The 22,105-nt window shown below is 43.3% G+C and overlaps 1 protein-coding gene across 1 annotated transcript in view; it reads left to right on the top strand.

Annotated features, from left to right (window-relative positions):
• The window catches only part of LOC120516532 (protein-tyrosine-phosphatase MKP1), a 59,774-nt gene that overhangs the window by 19,935 nt on the left and 17,734 nt on the right, over positions 1-22,105 (top strand). The window lies entirely within an intron of this gene.

The raw sequence follows: 22,105 nt of genomic DNA on the forward strand, positions 1-22,105 counted from the left end.
GTCGCTCCTCCGAAACCCCCTCTTAAACGCTGACACAATGGGAAACAAATACAGTGTTGTTTAAACCTCCTCTTTGCTCGATCAGCTGCTGCAGCTGCCGCCATGCCATGTAATCTGAATCTCGCGCAGCGCTTTCAAACATTTAAAAGCCTGTACAGTACCTGTCCTACTTGTTGTCTTTTATTTCCAGCCCTGGGTGTGGTTAAATCTCTTGGCTCAAAGTCTCATATCGCGGGATGTGTGTTTTTGATATTTTTGAGTTTAGAATTTAAAATCTGAATAAGAATATGAAAATCTAACAACATCACTTTAACGTTTGAATAATTCTCAAAAGAATGATACCAAACAAATATATGTAGGTTTTAAAATAAGCCGATTTAAAGCGTGACAAAAAATGTGACATAAAATTGTTGCACTTTTAGCCTTAGGATTTTATATATATATATATATATTCAAGACATTCATAGTCTGAATCACAATCCGATTGTATGGGTGGTTACCTACCAGGTCCGCCATGGTGCTCTCTTTCAGTTGCGATGGATATATATATTTGTGTGTGTGTCTCTATATATATATATATATATAATGGGCGGCACGGTGGTGCAGTGGTAGCGCTGCTGCCTCGCAGTTAGGAGACCTGGGTTCGCTTCCCAGGTCCTCCCTGCGTGGATGTCTTGCAATACAAGTAGTATGGATACACTTTGTCTGCTGAGCGTCATGTGAGCATAACTGAGCTAATGGTTCTTCTCTCTCGTGCGCATCTCTCTCTCCTTATCTCTCTCGTTCGCTCGCACATGCGTCTCTCTCTCTCTCTCTATCCTTATCTCGTTCGCTCGCCTCTCTCTCTCTCCTCTTGAGTGCAATCATCTCCTATTCTTCGTCTGCATGTCCGCGATATTTTTGGATACGCTTATACAGCGAACTGCTACAGCGAAACAATGAAATCACAAGCGCACAAATGCGTAGATCCTCGCACACACTAGCAAAATACCCGTGCTTCGCAGCGGAGAAGTAGTGTGTTAAAAAAGTAATGAAAAAGAAAAGGAAACATTTTGAAAATAACGTAACATGATTGACAATGTAATTGTTTTGTCACTGTTGTGAGTGAGGAGTGTTGCTGTCATATATATATATATATATATATATATATATATATATATATATATATATATAGAGAGAGAGAGATCCATACACACATATAAACATAGATATATACATATCCATACATATACTCACACACATATATACATACATATAAACACATACATCCACATATATATATAGATATATATATATATATATATACATATATAGATATACACACACAGTCTTTGGGGTGCGAGCAGCTGTTGCTGGAGGTGCCAGAATCCATGAAGGAAGAAAAATGAAAAACATTATTTGTACAAAATCTTCATTTATTTATCCATTCCTAAATAATTCAATGGCAGGCTATTTTGTATCAGTGCAATACGCTGCTTGTTAAAACGGATGACTCCCGCTCTTACGTGCAAGTCTGCGTGGATATTATGAACTATCGTATCTGTTCAAGTTCTATTTAAATTTTAAATAGAAGGAATTTTTATTTAGTCGACAGAATATTATTCCGGAATAAATCAACTCAAACCTTAAATAACTTATAATATTTTGCTCTCCATAAAAATATATCCTGTCTAAATTATACAAGTTAGAAATAAAGTAAACGTTAAAAGAACAAACATTCAAATTTCTTTACTCTTACGTAATTTTATATAAAAAAATAAACTTAAATTTTAAATATCCCAAAAGATTTTGCTCTCCATAAAAATATATCCTGTCAAAATTCTACAAATTCAGATATGAACATGGTGCATAACAACACCTGGAAATCTAAATCAAATGTGTTCCTTTCAGCAATAACAAATCAAATCATTCAGTTGTCTTTGCTCAGATGTCATTTTAGAGCTGGACGCCTGGCATCTTTTTTTGGCAACAAGTTCGTTTCTGTTTGGTGTGAGGTTCTGTGTTGTGGAGATTCTCAGGATGGACTGCAGGTGCTCATCAGTGAGGCGACTCCTGTGTGCTGTTTTGTTAGTCTTTATCACTGAGAAGAGCTTCTCACACAGATATGTGCTACCAAACATGCACAAGGTTCGAGCCGCATGTAGACGGAGCTGAGCATTTCTGCGGGAATGGAGTGAATAAACTGTGCGGGCCCTGCAGTATCGTACTTCACCTTCAGTCTGCCATTACACTGCAGCTCAGTCACCTCCATCTGAATCTGCACAGGTGCAGTTTCCACATCGACAGCAAATGGGTTGCGAAACAACTCAAAATTCTTTTTTTGTTCTTCAAAGTCACCAAAGCGCCGTGCAAACTCAGTTTATCAGCAAAGTGCGTATTTGGGAACACCGTTGTGCCGACTTGGTTCAACATCACTTGGCAACAGGGAAAGTGGGGCAAGTTGCACTGGTGCATTTGTGTCTCCCATAAAAGTAGCTTCACTTGAAATCACTTTGATTTTGTACAGGTAAAAACGTCTGCTGAAGTGTCAGATTCTTCTTTAACTCTTCTGCTTTCTGTATCTTGTGCATTGCATTCAGGTCTTTCAGGTTATCTTGATGTTTTGCCCCTTCGGTCTCAGCTTTCATCATAAGCTAGACTTGATTAACGCGCTAAGTGTTCGGCAAGGCAGCTGAAGCGCTGCATTATGGGATCTGTAGTTTATTGTGTTACCAGTGCTTCATATCCCCGAGCCATTAATAACAATAATACAGTATATAAAATAATCTCACAGGCCTTGAGTTTGACACATATGGACTAGATAGAACTTGAAAAGAAGTATTTTTTCGAATGTGATCTTGCAATTCAGATCGAGTTGACGCACACTACAGTACATCGAGCCTGCGTGCTATTGTGGTTTTGCCTGCGTGCCTCAATAAGTCATCCTCCCCTCGCTCTTACTTTTTTACCGTTCATCTAATGAATACACTGAGTATGGCTTTACCAAAACAATCATTGATGGCGAATAAAGTATCCATTATTCATAAAGCTTCAATTGGTGATCTGTCTTTCTGCGTTAACCGCATATGTTTTCATACGTCTCAAACCAAGGGGATGCGAGGCTAAAATGAATCGAGACGCACGTGTACATACTCGGTGCACCCCCTCTCGGGAATCGAACCTCGGCACTAGAGGTGAAGCCTCTACTATTGCACCACGGCGTGTGGTTTGTCTATTTGAGCGTAGCAGTGTAATTCAGTTTTTGTTCAGCACTCTTTGGATCTGTTGCTTTTTGTCTGTGCACTGCGTCAGTTCACATGAGCCGCTGAGTATAGTTTTATATGTCACTCGCTCGCTTCTAATTGTTTTGCTGCCTTCTTAATTATATAATGTATGTTTTCTTCAGCGCTTTTTGTAGCTCTTCCTGGTTTTCTATGTAATGCGTGATTACGTGAGAGGGGTGATGATATCACACGAAACTCCGCCCCCCGACTTTCGAGCTCAACTCCATTACAGTAAATGCAGAAAAATAGCTTCTAGTTATGACCGTTACGCATAGAATTTCGAAATAAAACCTGCCCAACTTTAAGGAAGCTGTAAGGAATGAGCTGCCAAATTTCAGCCTTCTACCTACACGGGGAGTTGGAGAATTAGTGACGATTCGGTCAGTCAGTCAGTGAGTGAGGGCTTTGCCTTTTATTAGTATGTGTGTATATATATATATATATATATATATATATATATATGTGTATATCCATTCATCCATCCATGGTGGCTCTGAGGCTAACGATCTGTGCTGGTATCCAGATGGTTGCCAGTTTGAATCCCCGTCACTGCCAAAAGAGAACCTACTCTGCTGGGCCCTTGAGCAAAGCCCTTAACCTTCAATTGCTCCAGGGGCCCAGCGCTGTACAATGGCTGACCCTGCACTCTGACCCTAAGGGGTATGCGAAAACTAACAAATTCCTAATACAAGTAATTATATAAGGTGAAATAAAGAACAAAAAAACTAAATTATCCAACCTGCTAAATCCCAGCCAACACATGACGCAAGGCAGATATATACAGATAAAGAGTAAATTGATGTATTTAGATACATATACCAGTAATGGCGTACTGCACAATAACGTGCAGTGAATGCACTTGACTTGAACATTCCTAGTTTTCCTCCTCTTCCTCTGTTTACCATTCGTTTGCTCAGAGGTTGATTTGCTTTTTGCTTCTTGAGCACCTCTTCGTTTCTCCACCCTATCAGCCTGCTGCTTCTCTTCTTTCGTCAGCATCTTTTTGTGTTAAAACTGATTGTTAGTTTTTGTGTTGCAATTACTTAATACGTTTTCTTTAATTTTTCACTTAAGTTGGCACATAAGTCTTCAATCTGCCTCAAGAATGATTAGCAAATGTGGTAGGGAGTGAGAACGGCGCCCATATGCATGCTCCACATGGCCGCCCTGCTGCACGCTGCCGAGAGTTGATTCTACACTACTGGATATACAATTTAAAGAGATTATTTTCATGGGATTTGTTACGTATGCATTGTTTTCACTTGTACTTTAAAACTTTTGTAAAAACGATACTTGTCCTTTATTTCCGGCACCGGGCGTGGTTAAATCTTTCTCACAGGATGTTTAACGCTGCTCGTGTTGTTTTGGTGGCTGAACGCACGCTAAGGAAATGCCATCTGGTCATCTGCTGGCTTCCTGCTGCTGCTGGCGAGCTGCGTGTTCTGCTTGTCGTTGTTTTAAGAGCTGGGAGCACATGAAGCGTGTCTGCCAACAGCATTCCAATAACTGCAAGGTGAGACGTCCGTGAACTTGTTTTAAATGTTCTTGTCTAGCGGCACGTCAAATTGTCTTCCGAGAAGATCACGTCTCGTCTCCCTCCCAAGATTTTTTTTTTTTGTAATGGAGAGATATATATAGATATGGATATATACACTTTGATAATTTGCATCTTTAGTGGAAAAACTACATAGGCCCAATAATTTATATGCTAACCTGTGAATGTGCCAGTAGATAAAGAGCTCCATTTCAAACCTCCAGGTTGCCAGTCCTCGTACCAGCTGTGACTCACTAGGTGACCCTGGCCAAGGGCACCAATGCCACTCTGCTAGCCCCAGTTACCCAGTCTTTTAGTCTGGAGTAGGATCTTCAAGCCGTAACCTCTCGCTGTTCACCTAATTATTGTTGCACTTTGAGCTCCATTATTTGTGTGAAAATGTGCAATATAAATTAATGTTGTTGTTGGATTAGTCACACTGCTGTGAAAAAGTCTTTGCCCCCTTCCTGCCTTCCTCTATTTTTGGTTATTCATAACACTGAATTGTTTCTGCTCTCCAAACAAATTTAGTAGAATACAAAAGATGGCATGTGCAAGTGCAATGCACAGTTTTTAAAGAACAGTTTGATTTACTGAAGAAAAAAAGTTCTTCATTAAATCAAACAATGGTTTTGTTTTCTGGTTAGAACTGGTGACCATGACTTCCATTATAAAACACCAGGACAGCTTGTGTATTTTTTTTAGAATTTTTAGAAAACACAGTTTTGTGAGGCAAATGCACTTATGCCATGTTTGTGAATAAATACGTTCAAGTTGAAAAGGACCAAACGTATCCTTTAAGAGAAGACCAGAGAGGCAGAGGATATTCTCTAATGCCACAGGCATGGCACAGTTGGTCTGAATGCATGAACGCAGTCAAGACTGGCGAGGTGATCACAGTCTCCAGATGCGTCGCCTCACATATTCCTGTATTGTTGGTGGTCTAAAGCATCTGCTGAAAGGACAAGGTGCACCCATCCAAAGGCATGTCACAGTGGGTGTTAGGGCCACCACCAGTGGCCAGAAACCATAACACGTTACTCAATCCTTTAGAAAAAGCAAATCATCAGAGAGCAGAGTGTTTAGTGGTTAAGATCTGCAGAAGGCGTACATCGGCCTCCTACAAGGTAAGCGACTTCAAGAAATTGTGGGTGACTTTGAATGCTTATGGAGGTTTTGTCACTGTCCCCATTACTGCCCTGAAAGGGATACCACTTAACTCCAGGCCCTACCAGATCATCTTCTGTATCGCTGAATATGTCTTAGGTTGTGAGACACAGCAGTGTAGGCTTACTTTGTTAAGATGACAATGACAACCAGCAAGACCATCCTCAGTCAGCGATGGTTAAGAAGGCGAATCTCTAATGGGTGTGCTCGTTGTGAGAGACACTGCCGTGTATGTTCTAGTAAGTGAGTGAAGGTACATCACGTCAACGCGTGCATCGCCACTAATTTAGTTGTGCTGCTGTAGACATGTTGTGCACTACTGCTGTATTTTGCATGTCACTTCCATGATTAAATGATTAGCTGGTATCGTCCTCAGTAAACAGTGAGCCTTCTGCTTCTCAAACACACACACGCTCTCTGAACTCTGACTGGACTAATGCTGCGTTCTCGTGCTACCAGACAGACAAAACCACATGAACACATTATGAGCTCAGAGCTAGGAGTCGGACAGTTTGGAGTAAACAAAGCGAGTTGTGACATCACACTGACCTTTCACCTTACTCAATTAAAAATGTAACTTCATCAGCCAGAACTGCCAGTTTTGTGGTCAAATCGAATGTTGAATTGAATTGGGAGCACGGTGAGACACATTTAATACTTTTAATTGGCTTTTTATTTTCAGGAAAAGTATGGAGTCCATCTTTAATTGCTTTTTTTTTTGTTTTGTACATCATAAATCAGCAACAACACATTCTGACGGGCCATTCAGGTGATGACGTTGAGCTCCGATCTCGGTGTACCCCTCGTCTAAATGTTACGCCCTGATGCCGATTCTGTTCCAATTCACTCCCGAGCCTGATATCCTTGCTGCTCTCTGCCAGAACTGAATGGTTAAGTGTGCATCGCAGCGAGCCAAAGCTGGTTTCTTTTACCTTTAATAATCGGGGAAATTAACTGGCATAGTCCTAATACTGCGTCTGTCATAATGACAGCCTTAACGTGGCTATTTGAAAGTATTGTGACAGAACCACTAGAGGGCCTGCCAGCCACTCGACCCACCATAGACAGACACGGGAGGCACACTGATAAAACACGAGTGCTTTTAGTTTTGGTTTCTCCACTCGTGGAGATCCCCGCTCCCATGAGCGGGACCACACAGTCCAAGTACAAATGACACACCTTAACACAATTCTCTTCTTTCTTTTCTCCTCCACTCCTCCTCCTCTGGTCAAGCTTCATCTCCCTCCTCCCGACTCTGGCCCACCGAGTACTGTCTTCTGGCCCCTTTTATAACGCCCCCAGAAGTGCTCCTGCTGTTTGATGATGCGCTTCCAGGTGTGGCATGAGGGCGCCCACGGATCCCAACAGGGCTACACCAAAATCCAACTCCCATGATGCCCTGCAGGGGATCATAGGCACTGCTGCAACCCGGGGGGGCTGACCATAGACATAGACTTACTAGACGCCACATGACCAGCAGTATCGTACGTCAACGTCGCCGACATATTGCAAGTGGCAGTGCTGTGGAGTGAAGTAATTGATAACGATGCCTCACGCATGTGCTGCTTGGGATTGTGCAAACCGCTGTACGTTCCAAACCAGATCGGGGGGGGATTACATTTCATAGGTAAGGCTGAACAATTGTTTTGGTTATACTTGGCCATTAGAAAATCCCGTTTTATTATCTTAACTTTAACTATGCCAGGCTAAGCTAGCAAAGATGTGCATTTATGTGGTCAAGTGAGCCTTTAAACGACGTTTTGGCCAAACGTATTTAGTCACTAACTATTTAGATTGTTGTTATCTGTTAACATTTCTCAAACTTTGAAAGTTTCCCAAAGAAATCCACCTCAGGAAGCAGTGGGATGTCAGGTAGCCTTTAGATGGGATTTGGAGAAAGCTGTCCTGTGACATGTGCCATGCTAGCTTGGTAGCAGACGCTGTGCTGGCATCATATGATCAAAGCTACCACTCGCTCACATTAAAGAACAAAGGAGGTCTGATGATTCCTTCTGAGGGTCCAGTCAAGGTGGTCAAAGTAGCTGAGCGTGTGATCTGACAGTCGACATGAGGGCAAGCTCTCAGCGTATCTTTGATCAATCAGTTTGTTTGGGCTGAGTTTGATTCAGACATCGAGGAAAGACAGTTTGAAATTGACAGCCATCATTTTTATGCTCATGTCTTTAGTTCTGTCTGTCTTCCACTGACTAAGGCGGCACCACATCGACAGACTGAATCCTCTCAAATTACAGGATCTGAGTGAGCGAGAGGAGTGCCAGTCTGGAGGAGATCAGTGAGGTAGAGGGGAGCTTTAAATGTTCAGAGCGGGATTGTGTGTCGTGTTCAGTAGTGAACAGGGAGCCAGTGACGTCGAGAGAGAATCGGTGTGACGTGTTCAGTGGAGTTACAACAGCAGGTTATTATCCTGGCAGCAGAATTTTAAAGAAGTTGTAAGCGATGGATACGTTTTAGTGGGATGACAGATAGAATAGCATTACAGTAATCTGTACGTGAGGTGACTCGGGCATTAACTGATACGTCAGTACTGCGGTGCGTAAGAACAGGACAAAGTCTAGAAATGTTTCAGAGATGGAAGAAGGAAGTCTGAGAAATGTTACTTATATGGGAGGAGTTATTTAATAATAATAATTAGTATTATTTAATAATTGCCATTATCTATACTAATAAAAGGCAAAGCCCTGACTGACTCACTCACCACTATTTCTCCAACTTCCCGTGTAGGTAGAAGGCTGACATTTGGCAGGCTTATTCCTTACAGCTTACATACGATAGTTAAGCAGGTTTCATTTTGAAATTCTACGCGTAACGGTCATAACGGTCGACAACATCTGCCATGTTGAACTTTGTTATTTATGGCCCCATCCTCACAAAATTTGGTAGGCGGCTTCCCTGCGCTAACCGAAACCGATGTACGTACTTATTTCAGTGGTATGACACTACTGCCGGCCGCCATATTAAACTTTTCCGCGGTCTTTGTTACTTATGGGCCCATTTACAAGAAATTTGGTATGCGGGTTCCCAACGCTAACTGAATCCTACTTGCGTACATATATACGTCCATAGCCTGCAGCTCGGTCACTGTGTGAGGTGGCGTTGGGTCCCCCATCCCAACGCCTCCCACGTTGTTGGCTGTCCGCCGCTCCGGTCTCTACATTCCCTTCCTTGCTTCGCCACGGGATTCACGTCTCCCTGCTGATAACTACAGCCTTTTTATTTAATCCACGGCGTCTCTGCTGTTTTATTGTTCATTTATTACGATTGTAGTTATTGTGTAGGTATTTTAGACTTACTTTACATTGTTCAGGTCCCCATTTCCTTTATCATTCCAACTGTACCCCCATTACCATGTCTATCGAGGTGATCTCCATCGATCAGAGAACTGTCACTTACCGAGTGGTGTCCATGCCCAGAGATGGCGCCTGCCTTTTCCATTCTCTGTGTTACATATTGCACGGCCATATCAGGCTCACTCTTGATATCCATTGTGTCTTATGTATTGAATGACTGGACAGGTTCAAGGTGTGGACTGATGACGGTACAGGAGATAATTAGACTACACAGGAGCACTAGAAGAGTGAAATGCTTAAGCCCTTCACCTATGGATCTGCATGAGAGTTGATGGCTGTCACTGAATTGTTCGGTTGTCACTTTCAAGTGTACTGAAATAGCCAAATATTTTACACCTTTGGATAACCGCCAATGCCTCTTAAACATCTTAGACTGACAGGTGACGATTTCAGTAGTGGACACTTTGATGTTTATGAATGTTTAAACTCTCAAAAGCTGGATGTGATTTTATCGATGAAACTGGTTGTGTGCTTACAACGCTTGACAGATGTCGAATGTCACTTCAACACAACAAGTCCTACAAATACTGTCGTCATTGAAACAAACCATGAAACTCAAAGCGATTATGACAGCAGCAATCCAAGCTGTGAGATTTGAGACAAGATTACTGTTCACACGGCCGACGGTAAGTTACATGCTCAAGAGTAAGCTCAGCGCACAGCTCGGTCAGATTACAACCGAAGGGCCGAACTCACAATGTGGTATACAAAGAGATCCTTAACAAATAATTATTGGAATATTTTCCCTCAGTTTAAAAAGGTTTCATTTTCTTCTTAATAAAAATTGTAAGGCAGTAACACTACCTTGTCTGTCCAGGATTTAAAATCGCCTGTCACTCACAAACCGTTTAAACTATGGACTTGAAATTTGGACCTCTACTGTCCGCTTTCGGGGTGATGATTGACCTCCAAGGTTATTCCTCTTTTTATTTTGATATTATTTTATTGTAGAATCAACTCTCAGCAGTGCGCAGCAGGGCGGCCGTGTGGCGCAAGCGTACGGGCACCGGTCTTATCCCTACCACCTTTGCTGTCACTTCCCCTACCTCTTCATATCTTAAATCCATTCTTGAGGCAGATCGAAGACTTAAGTGAAACATTAAAGAAAACGTACTAAGTAATTACAACACAAACACTGACTGCATCAGTTTTAACGTGAAAAGATGCCAACGGAGGAAGAGAAGACGCGGGCCGCTAGGGTGGAGAAAAGCAGAGCTGCTCAGGAAACGGCAAGCTCATCAACCTCCGAGCAAACAAATGATAAACGTACAGAGAAAGAGAGAGGATGAAAACTGGGAACGCTCACGTCAAGGTGCAGTACGCCGTTACTGATAATTTAATAATATCTTAGCCAAAATACAAGTGTGTGGAATAATGAGTGTACGACTTGATATTGGCTAATGCAATACTCATACTGATTTTTTTTTTTTTTTATGGACTAGGGGGCTCCGCTTGCCAACCCCTGTGTTTGGTTAATCGGATATACAATTTTAAAAGCTTTTCTTTGGAATTGTTTAAATTTCTTTATTGGCACTTTTACTTTAAAGCTTTAGTAAAAACAATATTTGGAATTACAGTGGAACCTCGGGTTACGAGTAACTTGGTTTACGAGTGTTTTGCAAGACAAGCAAAATTTTTTTTAATAAATTTTGACTTGATAAAAGAGCGATGTCTTGCAATACGAGTAGTATGGATACACTTTGTGTGCTGAGCGTCATGTGATCACATGAGCCGATGGTGGTTCTCTCGCTCGCCCGTGTCTCTGTCTCCTTATCTCGCTCGCTCACTCGCGTCTCTCTCTCTCTCTCTCTCTCTCTGGCAATCGTCTCCTATTCTCCGTTTGAGTCTCTGTGCCTCACTCATACGGTCAACATCCATACGAGTGTATACTGTTTAATACAGCATTGTGACATTGCATGTGCGCATGTGTGTGCTGTGAAGTGCGAGTCCCCATCTTGCACCCCAAAACACAAAGCTGAGTCTCAGTACTTTAACAACACCAGCTTTATTCAGCTTGAAACAGCAACAGCGCTGTTATTTATCGTAGCGGGATCTTTATAATGTTCCTTGTATGACTCATTGACGGCAGGCGCTTATAGCATGTCTGCGATCTTTTTGGATGCGCTTATACGGCGAACTGCTACAGCGCTGGGAGACTGCGATTGCTTTGGGACGCTCTTCCGCATGTCGTCCCGTTGGGTGGAATCCCACATGAGTTTAGAAACTCGCGCACACCAGCCATGATTCTTTTTAAAGGTAAAGTGCAGGTTAATTTGTTTTATGTATTTTACTTTATATTTTGTATTCATCATTTTTATTTGAATAGTTTTGGGTGGTGGAACAAATCATCTGAGTTTCCATTATTTCTTATGGGGAAATTCGCTTTGATGTACGAGTGCTTTGGATTGCGAGCACGTTTCCGGTGCGAATTATGCTCGCAAACTGAGGTTCCACTGTACCTTTTCTTCAAGTTGGCATTGAATTTTGATTCCGTTTTTGGAGATGCATTGTAACAACGCAACGTATAACTTCCCGTGAGTTTCTTTTTCTCTAATAAATCGACTTTTTGTAATGTTTGTCTCTGTGATTTATTGATTGTCATAGCAAAAGCTATTCTCATGGGAAACTAAACATTTTAATATGAATGGCATATCACGATCTCCTTTGGTGTCTAATGTCATTAGTGAAGATGGACTACATTACCTTTCTTGTTGCCTGTTAAAATTTGCATTGCTTCTTTGTGATCATAAATATACACCTGACCGAGTTGTGTTTTGTTTGAAATTAAACTTGTCGTTGCTTTAACTGTTGCGGGACCACAGATTCCCATAGCGTTTGGTCCATTATTGTGTAAGTCTACGTTTTGTGCATTGAATGATGCAAAGGCAAAACGTTTATTGTAGACTCGTATATTTTACCTGTAGTGTTTGTGGATTCTGCGGTGGTCTAACGCCCCGCCCGGGGTTTGTTCCTGACTTGCGCCCTGTGCCGGCTGGGATTGGCTCCAGCAGACCCCCGTGACCCTGTTTTCGGATATAGCAGGTTGGGAAATGACTGACTGACTGTTTGTGGATTTCACTTTCCCCAAACATCAAATCTTTTAATTCTCTTGGATAAGCCTCCTTATTTCGTAGAAACTGTACTTTTCACTGATGACAACACGAAATAGACAATCTACAAGTCTCTGACTTAAACTTCAAAGCCTTACAATATTTCCATATATCTGCTCTCTATTTGCCTTTCTGTTATTTCACCGATTACTACAATACAGTACAATTTATTTTTGTATAGCGTAAAATCACACAAGAAGTGCCGCAATGGACTTTACCAGGCCCTTCCTCTCGACAGCCCCCAGCCTCGACTCTCTAAGTAGGGAAACAATGGAAGAAACCTCGGGAGAGGCTGTTCAAAGAGAGACCCCTTTACAGGTAAGTTAGGTGTGCAGTGGGTTTCAAAAAGAAGGGGGTCAATATAACACAATACAATACACAGAAGAGAGCAGAACAAATCCTCAATACAGTATAAAATAAAAATTTTAGAAGTACAGAGTAGAATTTAACAGATGATGATATCCCATAATAAGATTTGGATTTGTTTAGAGTCCTGGAGACCTCATTTATCAAGCTGCCTCCCCATTTGGCCAGTGCTGGGCCAGCCAATCCGATGAAATGACCCCCCTTTCCCACAATTCCTGTGATCCTTCATCATGGATGACTTTACCTTATAATACGTAATAATTTCTCTTTTTTAGCGCTAATGCGATCTTTATCTTTTTTTGGTACTTTTGAATTTTTCTGCTTGTATACTCTGTAACGTGCTCTGTATGTGTATCACGCCTATATCTTTTTGTGTCTTTTGAATTCCAGTGTTCATTATCTCTAACCTGCTCTGCATGTGTTTTTGAAGCTTTTTGTGACGTTTTACTTTGTTTTCTACTCTTTGTCTTTTACTTCTGACCTCTCTTTGTCCTGCTGTTTTTTCAATTACACCTGGTCCTGATGATTAATTTCCTTTTGTTTTCAGTAATGCGATGTTTACTGTCTTTTTTTTTTTGATACTGTACCGACCTCTGTGTCCGGCTCGAAGAAAAAAAAAAAACTGATGTAATAAAGTGTCACAAAAGTTGTACTTGAACAATCGCTGACTTTGTAACCCCAAACACAACTTTCTAGCACCTTCTCCAACCCCTCATCTCCTGGGTCTCGTCCCCCCCCTTACCGCATCAATCGGTACCCCGCTATCAGTCTTCTGTGCTGTACTCCGCCCTCCCTCAATCGGACCTAACAGTCACTTAAAACAAAAAAGGCTTCAACCTGGCTGGGACGCTATAATACTCTCGAATTTTCCTACTTTCATATTCTGTACCTTTCTCCACATGCGTACCGCGCCATCGTTTGTTTGAGCCTCTCGAATTCCACTGCTTTCATAATCTATTATCTGCCTTTTTTTCTCCCCAGTGCTTTTCTGTCTCTTTTCTCCGCGCTGCTCTTTCTTCTTTGCTTAGTTGTTGACGTTTTATACGCTTTATATGAGATGAGAGCGCAGGATCTGTGGGTGCTACGTGCCTTTACACGACTGAGTGTTTTGCTGCCCGTGGTCTTATTTGATATCGGTTGTAAGTACGGCGTGTCTTGCAAGAATCTCATGTTCCACATGAGACGGTCCTGGGACAATCCCCGTGTCGCTAAACTCTTAAGTGTCTTCCGAGAAGATCACGTCTTGTCGCCCTGGTTTTCCTTTCCAAGATTTTTTTTTTTATAATGCAGAGATGTTCAGATGTTGTTTCAAACTGCGTCTCCATTCAGACCATTCTCCATGAAGTCAGAATTTTTCTTGGCCATCATTGCAGACAGTGTATGGTATCTTATATATAAACGTCTACACATGGAAGTATGTATGTGTGTGTCTGTGTGTCTGTCTGTCAGGCCCAGAAGTGCGAGGCTACAGCGTGAAGCTCAAAGAGCCGGAAAGGTGGTCCCAAATGAATAAGTCGGAAAGCGAAAGAAGGCTACGGCATGAAGCTGAAAGAAAGCGACTCCTTTGCCAAAGTGAAACCGCCAAGGAAAGGTAAACTCGCTTAGCCGGCGATACACAAGTGAGGTGAGGACATCGGCAAAACGAAACCTCCGAGGAGGGAGAAACTCGCTTAGCTGCTGGTAGCCGAGGGGGGCGAGCACGTCCGCAAAACGAAATCGCCGACTCTGCATTTCAATTTTTTTTCCTGACGATTTCAGTAGTTTCTAGGAGCCCGGGCCTTCACAACTAGTGTAACATAAGGATGGTGTTTAGGTGGCGTATTTGTTTACGTATGCCTGTCACACTAATAAACAACAGAGGTGACAGCTATCAAAAAGTCACTTTAAATTCAGGTCAATGAAGATGAATCAGATTTGCTGAATATTATGCAGCTTTTGTATACCTGAGGTGTGCCTGCATTCTTCCTTTGGAGTTTTTCTAAAGTACACAAATTAAATCGCCATTAGTAGACGACGAACGTTTGCATCCACTTAAAATGACTTGCCGTGTTCCTCCTCTTTTGACGTGTGAGAAATTCATCTGCAAAGTAAAGTCTTCTTTTTCTCATTAATACCCCACATTTTATTTGTAATTTGACTTTGGTGTTCACTGCCTCGCTGGCCCCTCGTGTTTGCTGTGCTGTGCTGTCCTGCGCCGCGCCTCCCTGTTAATTAACTTCAGTGACAGGGTCAAATATTGACATGACAAGTGTGGCCCCCGTGATATCTCGCCCTTTTGTTAATGTTTAGTCAGGCAGGTCGTTTTGTGCTTAGCCCATTGTTTTGTTCTTTCATTCCTTACTGGCAGCCGTAGCTCTTTAGAAACTCTAAATGGATTCACCAAATCCTCGTTAAAGCAGCTGGCCCCGATGAAGCATCCTGGGTTTGGACTTCATGCCCTGTCATGGCTGGTCTGGAGTTGGCACATCCTGAAGATGAATGCGTGTCTGACTGAGGGGGGCTCTTCGGTGGACTGTTATCCTGTGAAGCATTTCTGACTTGTGCCGGGTGCTGCTTATAATCGGCTTCGGCCTCCTCCTCCTCCGGCCCAAAGTCAGGGCCTGCATTATCTAGTGTAACGCTGGGGCATGAGGCGCTCCCTGGCATTTTTCTCGGTGTAATTGTTGATTTGCGATTTGTGTTCTTTTAGAACGACTGATTTCAGCGAGTCGTGTGCGTTGATGAGTGAATTCACTCGAGCTCAACACGAGCCCGGCAGCGTTTTGGGTTTTCTGGTGGGTGTTTAGAGGCAGGCTGTGGAGTCCGTAGATCAATCCTTCGACTGCGACTCCTCTCTATTTAATATGCTAAACTATTTTCCATGTTGATTGCAGGAAGGCAACATCCACATCATTTAACCGCAGAGTTACTGGCTAGGAAGTGGACTCTCCACCGTTTAAACAAAAGATAAAAAAATGAAAACTATAAGGTTTTCTTTATGGTTTTTATCAAGTGGCTATAAAGTAGTAGCATGCATAAAAATCAGGAAGAGGAACTTCACCAGTTCAAAAATATAAACCACATTCTTTGGTAAGTAAGCTAAACTACATGAACAAATAACCAAAACAAAAGCTGGAAAACCTAAAAGAGTTTATATTTTAAACCTGGAATACGGCGGTAGAGCAGAATGAACTCAATGGCGTGTTCTGCCAGATCGACCCTCTCTCATATCTGACTGAAATCGTCTTTCAACATTGACTTGGGTGGGTGGCATTGCCACATCACTAATAATCTCTGGATCAACAACGACGGCTTCTTCTACAGTCGGTTTTGATGAGCGGTCCTACTTTTCAGCTTCTTTTCATTTTTTAAAAAGCTCTTTATTTGGACAGTTACTGGTCGTTTCTCTTTCACGCCGTCGACGACGTTGCTTTGATTTTGAAACTTCCATCTTGTCCAAGTAGGAACCAAAGTCTCTTTAATTTGAAGAGGATGATGCTCATAGCTTCATCCAGTGTTGGCGTTTCAGGTGGTAGTAATCCCTTCATGCCAACTCTACACCATAGAGGGCCTTTTTTCCATTAGCAGTCTGGTCACAGCTCAACAAAATTCGGCTCATTTTAATCAACGTAAATAGCAGCTAACAAGATCTGATCATCCAGTAAGAGACTCTCTCTCTTTTCTTCTTTGAAGATACGATGCCATCTGCTATTAACCCTCCACTTTTGTTCAGGCAATCATCCCAGCTGACTGGAAAACGGGACTTGTCGTTCCTATCTGGAAAGGGAAGGGTAATCGCCTGGATTGCAGCAACTACAGGGGGATAACGCTGCCCTCGGTGCTGGGTAAGGTCCTCGTTAGGGTTGTCCTCAAAAGGATCTGTGATCACCTGGTCACCTACCAGCGACCAGAACAGTCTGGTTTTACGCCTGAGAAGAATGCCATTGACCGCATCCTGGCACTGAGGGTTCTCATGGAGCGCAAACGAGGATATCGGCAGAGTTTCTTTGCAGCCTTTGTCGATTTTCGCAAAGCGTTCGACTCAGTTGATCGAGCTGCCCTGTGGGACATCCTGAGGGTTTGAGGGATCCCCTCGAGGTTGCTGGATGTCATGGCCGGCCTGTCTACTGGTACTGTGAGTGCTGTGCAGAGTGGAGTCAGGACCTCTGGGTTTTTTCCAGTTGATTCTGTGGTCAGTCAGCGATGTGTTCTGCTTCAACTCTGTTCAGTGCTGGCATGAACTGGATGGTGGGCAGGGTCGTGGGGTCCAGCAGCTGGGGGTTGGTGAAGAAAGATTCACAGATCTTGACTTTGCTGACGATGCTGTGATCTTCAATGGAGGCTGTGATGGGGGCTCTCAAGAGACTGAGCGAGGAGTCCGAGTGTCTGGGCTTGTGAGGGTCCTGATAAAAATCAAGAGCCAGGCCTTTAATGACCTCCTGGGCACGGCCATCAGAAGTGTGTCTATCTGCACAGAGCGTGTCGACCCCGTCATTGAGAGGCTTACTTACCTTGGTAGTGACATTCAGGTGACTCTTCCTGTGAAGTCAGTAGACTGATTGGGAGAACATGGGGGTCATGAAGTCGCTGGAAAGGGGTGTGTGGTGCTCCCGATATCGGCAAAAGGACGAAGGTCCACGTCTTTAGAGTCCTGGTGCTTCCTGTCTTGCTATATATGGTTGTGAGACATGGACACTATCCTGTGATCTGAGATGAAGACTGGACTCCTTCATTTGTGTCTCTCTGGAAAGTCCTTGGGTACCTTTGGTTTGACTTTGTGTTGCTCATGAAGTCCCGAATGAGTCACATGACCTGCATATTAGTTATGGCACTACGGCCATGTGGCGCGTTTCCCCGAGGGTGATCTAGCTCATGAGATCCTCATTGTTGGGGACCTCAGTGGCTGGACCAGGCCAAGGGGTTGCCTGCGTAACACCTGGCTGCGTCATTTGCAGAGGGTGGGACTGGACCGTGTGTCTGCCTGGGGGGTTGCAAACTGGGATCCTTAGCTGTTTCATGGTGTGGTGGGTGCGGCAACGTGCTGTACCAGTGCAGGCTTCCCAACTTGACTTGTTCTTCAATGTAGTGAGAAGTCAAGCGAAATGAGCCCTTTTATTGGCCAACTAAAAAGATGACAATATGCCAGCTTTCAAGGCAACTCGGGCCCCTTCTTCAGACGAGGTGTAATACAGAAACTGGAGTTCCCTCTGGTTATATGCACACCAGGAGAGAGACAGCATTACGTGAGACATCTTAAATGTAAAAAACGAATGGACCTCTTCAGGCTAGGATTCATTTAACAGGAGAGGTGAGCAATGTCTGGTCAGGATGTTTGGATTAAGGTGACTGTCCAGCAAAGTTTTTGGAGTTTTCTGATTAGTTTTTCCATACAATGTGGGTCTGGGGTCAGGTTGTCGGGGTCAGTGTTGCAAACAATCCTCATATCGGGCCATAAAACCCTCGTTTGTGTTCAATCCATGGTGTAATGTGTTCAGTTTTAGCATCAGTTTAACTTTCTACTCGTTTCTCTCTTGCTGTCTTCTGAAGTTGCCCCTAAGCCCTGTGACTTTAAAGTCCCTCTCACAGTGTCCATGGCTGTTGAAGTGGAACATCTGTGTCACCACGTTTAATGTGTCACCTGTGGAAGTTCATCCTCTGGCGGAGTCTTTGTCCAGTTTCTCTCACATCGAGCGAGTGGAGTGTCAGGACATTGCATACAGAGAATGAGGCGGACCACATTAGGTGATCTGCAGGAAGAGGAGTCCTTTATGTGATGTTCTAGTCATCAGTGTGGTATAACTACACGTCTGTATTATAAATGTGGGCACACGCTTGACATCTTTTCTGTAGGCAGGGAGTTGTGCCGTTTTCTGTTGGTCCACTCGGAGAGCTTCAGACAATTAGTGGCTGCAGGTTTGGTGGTCGTCTGTAAGCCAGGAAGGGAGGTCCAGGAAATCCATTTTTCAGTGTTTGCTCCTTGTGTAGCGTTGGCAGAAGTTCTTTTATAATTTTTCAAGGTGCTTCAAGATGTGGGTTTTAGATGACAACAAGGGGGTGTGACAATGTGGGTTCTGGCTCCACACTCCCTTTGATGTTTGGAAGCACTTGAACCCAACACCGTCGATAACGTAACCGAGTGAGCTAGGCAGTGGAGGCAATAAACATCTGAGTAAGGGGATGGTTAAAAAAAAAAGTGCTTTTATTTAAAAGAAACAATCAAAAACAAAACAGTGTTCCATATAAAGTGCAGTTCTTTCTTCAATAACTAATCCAATAAAAGGTGCAGGTTAAAACCAATAGAAAAACACAATCCTTAAAAACCAGAGGTTAAAATCTTCTTTAGGAAGCAGTTCTTAAAACAACAAGTCCGGTGCTTTTCTGGTAGCGTCTCACCTGCTTATCCCGTTTGGGCTTAGCAGCAGGCAAGACGTTCTCTGCAGCTGCCCTCTTCTACACACACACACACACACACACACACGAGACTGGAGACCTCCGATCCCTGGCTTCGCTCTGGCACTCATCCCAGTCCCCAAGACTTAGTTTCCACCAATGGCCAGGACGCACACATTGGGGACTCCACCACCAAGCCTCCCGACTTCCGCTGCCTCTCTGCGGCCAGTCGCCTTCCCTTGGTCACTCCCGCTACATAATCGCTCAGCGGGAGCGACATCCAACTCACACGCCTGGGTGTCGGCCTAACACCCAGCTTCCTCGCAGCTGCGCGTGTCTGTTTCTCCTGCACCGCCTGCTTCCTCCCTCGCTCCCTACAACCTCTGTCTTCTTTTTTCCTTTCTTTCCAATCTCCTTCTATCCATAACCGACTCGCGCTTCTTTTAAATAACGTGAGGGGCCATCACAGCTGTAGCATTAGCCACGGGAGCAATCACGAATGTGGGCAGTTCCTCACCTGTGCACTAGGTGAGAAACGCCCATCCTACGGATCGCCCCGTGGCCCACTATGGCCCAACGTCCCCTCGCTAAGCCGCGAGCACGGCGATCATTTATTTAAAACGAATGGCTTTTGCTCAACGAGCTGTGGACCCATAACACCACAGGGGGATGCGGTTCTTGTTGTCTTTTAGTTCAAGCACACACTTCATTTTTTTTTTTTTATTACAATTCAAATTTATTAGGAGCTGGAGTTGGTAGATTGTCACCGACTCCGACTCCACAGCCCCGTTTAGAGTGCATGCGCCCCTCTGACTCTTGTGATTCTCATAATTCTTTAGACCTTAAACTGAATCGGTACCAGCGAATGACAACTCCCTCACCGATGATTTTCTTGTTCATCAAAGTGAAAAGTCAAGCAAAATGAGCCCTTTCATTGGCTAACTAAAAAGATGACAATATGCCAGCTTTCGAGGCATCTCGGGCCCCTTCTTCAGACGAGATGTAATTCATCATACAAATAAAACAGAACGACACACGTTGTAGGGGCTACGTGGCACTTTGCATGTTGTTCTTCATAAAAGCAGTGTGGTCAGGCTTTTGGTGGGGGGCTCTGCAGGTGGCTGGGCAGCACCAGGGTGTCGATGGGGAAGTTGGCTGATCGCACCTTCACGTGCAGGAGCAGTCAGCCCAGCCGGCTTCGTTATCAGGGAATCGTAATCAATGCCGCTGAGCGGGTAGACAAAGGAAGGAGAAAACAAACCAACTGAGCAAACACGTGCTGGCTGCTCTTTTGTAATTTGCTTTTCAAAAACTTAGATGTGAAAGAAGTGATTGGGATGAACTTTTTACCTTTGACCCCAAGACACCGCCTGACCCTGACCATCACAACACTCCACAAAATCAGAGGCAGAACAGAATTGAAAAGGACATCCAAAAATCGGCTCAACAACAAAAAGACAAAGTAAGAATTAAAATAAGAGAACACTAATTAACAGAGAATACAAGTAAGGACCGAAAAAACAAAAAGAAATTCTAGACGGCTGGAGAGAAAAAATAAAATGTGCAGGGGGTCCAGGCCATGAGACCACCCAGTCCCCTCTGGGCATTCTACCCACCATAAATGATCAGTCGTCATTGTATTTAGGGTTCTCATGGAAGAACTTGATGATGAAATGATTGAACCTCCCTGAACAAAAGTAAGCAAGCAGAGAATTGACTTGTGTGTCCTCTAACTCCTGTTTTTGTGTAAAACTAAGATTAAAATTGGATTCTCAGGGTATCAAAAACACAAGTTTTGCCTCCTAGATCACCAAAAAAAATGGCAAGAAAAGGCAGGAAAAAAAATAATTAAATGTGCCAGCCATAGCAGTTGGGTTGTTTTGAGGTGCCATTATTGGTGCCAATAGAAAATCTGCACCGCCATCCTCACCAACATCAACATTTATTTCATACAAATAGTGTAGCTCAAAGTGCTTTACATGATGAAGAAAGAGAAAAAAGACAAAATAAATAAGAATTAAAATAAGGGAACACTAATTAACATAGAAAAAAAAGTAAGGCCTGATGGCCAGGGAGGACAGAAAAAAAAACTCCAGACAGCTGAAGAAAAAAAAATAAATTCTGCAAGGGGGTCCAGACCACGAGACCACCTGACCAGCCCCCTCTAGGCATTCTACCCAACATCAGTCAGTCCTCTTTGTATTCGGGGTTCTCATGGAAGAACTTGATGATGACGGTCATGTGGACTTCTGGCCTTTAATCCATCAATGTGGGGACATCACGGTGCTTTGATCAGGTGGTGATGGCGCAGGTCGCCACCACAGAAAACCAGAAAAAGAAAAGGAGAGAGAGTAGGGGTTAGTACGGATTTTGGAGCCACCATGAATATTAAAGATAATTAATTGAATATACAGAGTATCAGGATTAAACTAAAATGAAGTTATGAGAAGGCCATGTTACAGTAATGCGTGTTCAGCAGTTTGTTTAAAGAGCTCCACCGTATCAGCCTGGTGAATTTCTATCAGTAAACTCGTATTCCAGATTTGAGGTGCGTAACAGCAGAAGGCCGCCTGCCCGCCTCACCACTTCTTTTAAGTTTAGCTCTTTGGAATTCTAAGCAGACCCTCATTTGAAGATCTGAGGTTACGATTTGGAGTGTAAGGTGACAGACATTTGAAATATAAAATGGAGCAGATTATTGAAGGCTTTGTAGACCATAAGTAGGATTTTAAAGTCAATTCTGAGTGACATCGATAACCAGTGTAGTGATATCAAAACTGGAGAGATGTGCTCGGATTTTCTTTTCCTAGTTAGGACTCGAGCAGCTGCATTCTGCACTCGTTGTAATCGATTGATGTCGTTTTTAGGTGGTCCTCACAGGATTGTGTTACAGTAATCTAGTTGATCGAAAACAAAAAGTGTGAACTC

This window comes from Polypterus senegalus, chromosome 1 (assembly GCF_016835505.1).
Source record: "Polypterus senegalus isolate Bchr_013 chromosome 1, ASM1683550v1, whole genome shotgun sequence".
Taxonomy (NCBI): Eukaryota; Metazoa; Chordata; class Cladistia; order Polypteriformes; family Polypteridae; genus Polypterus; species Polypterus senegalus.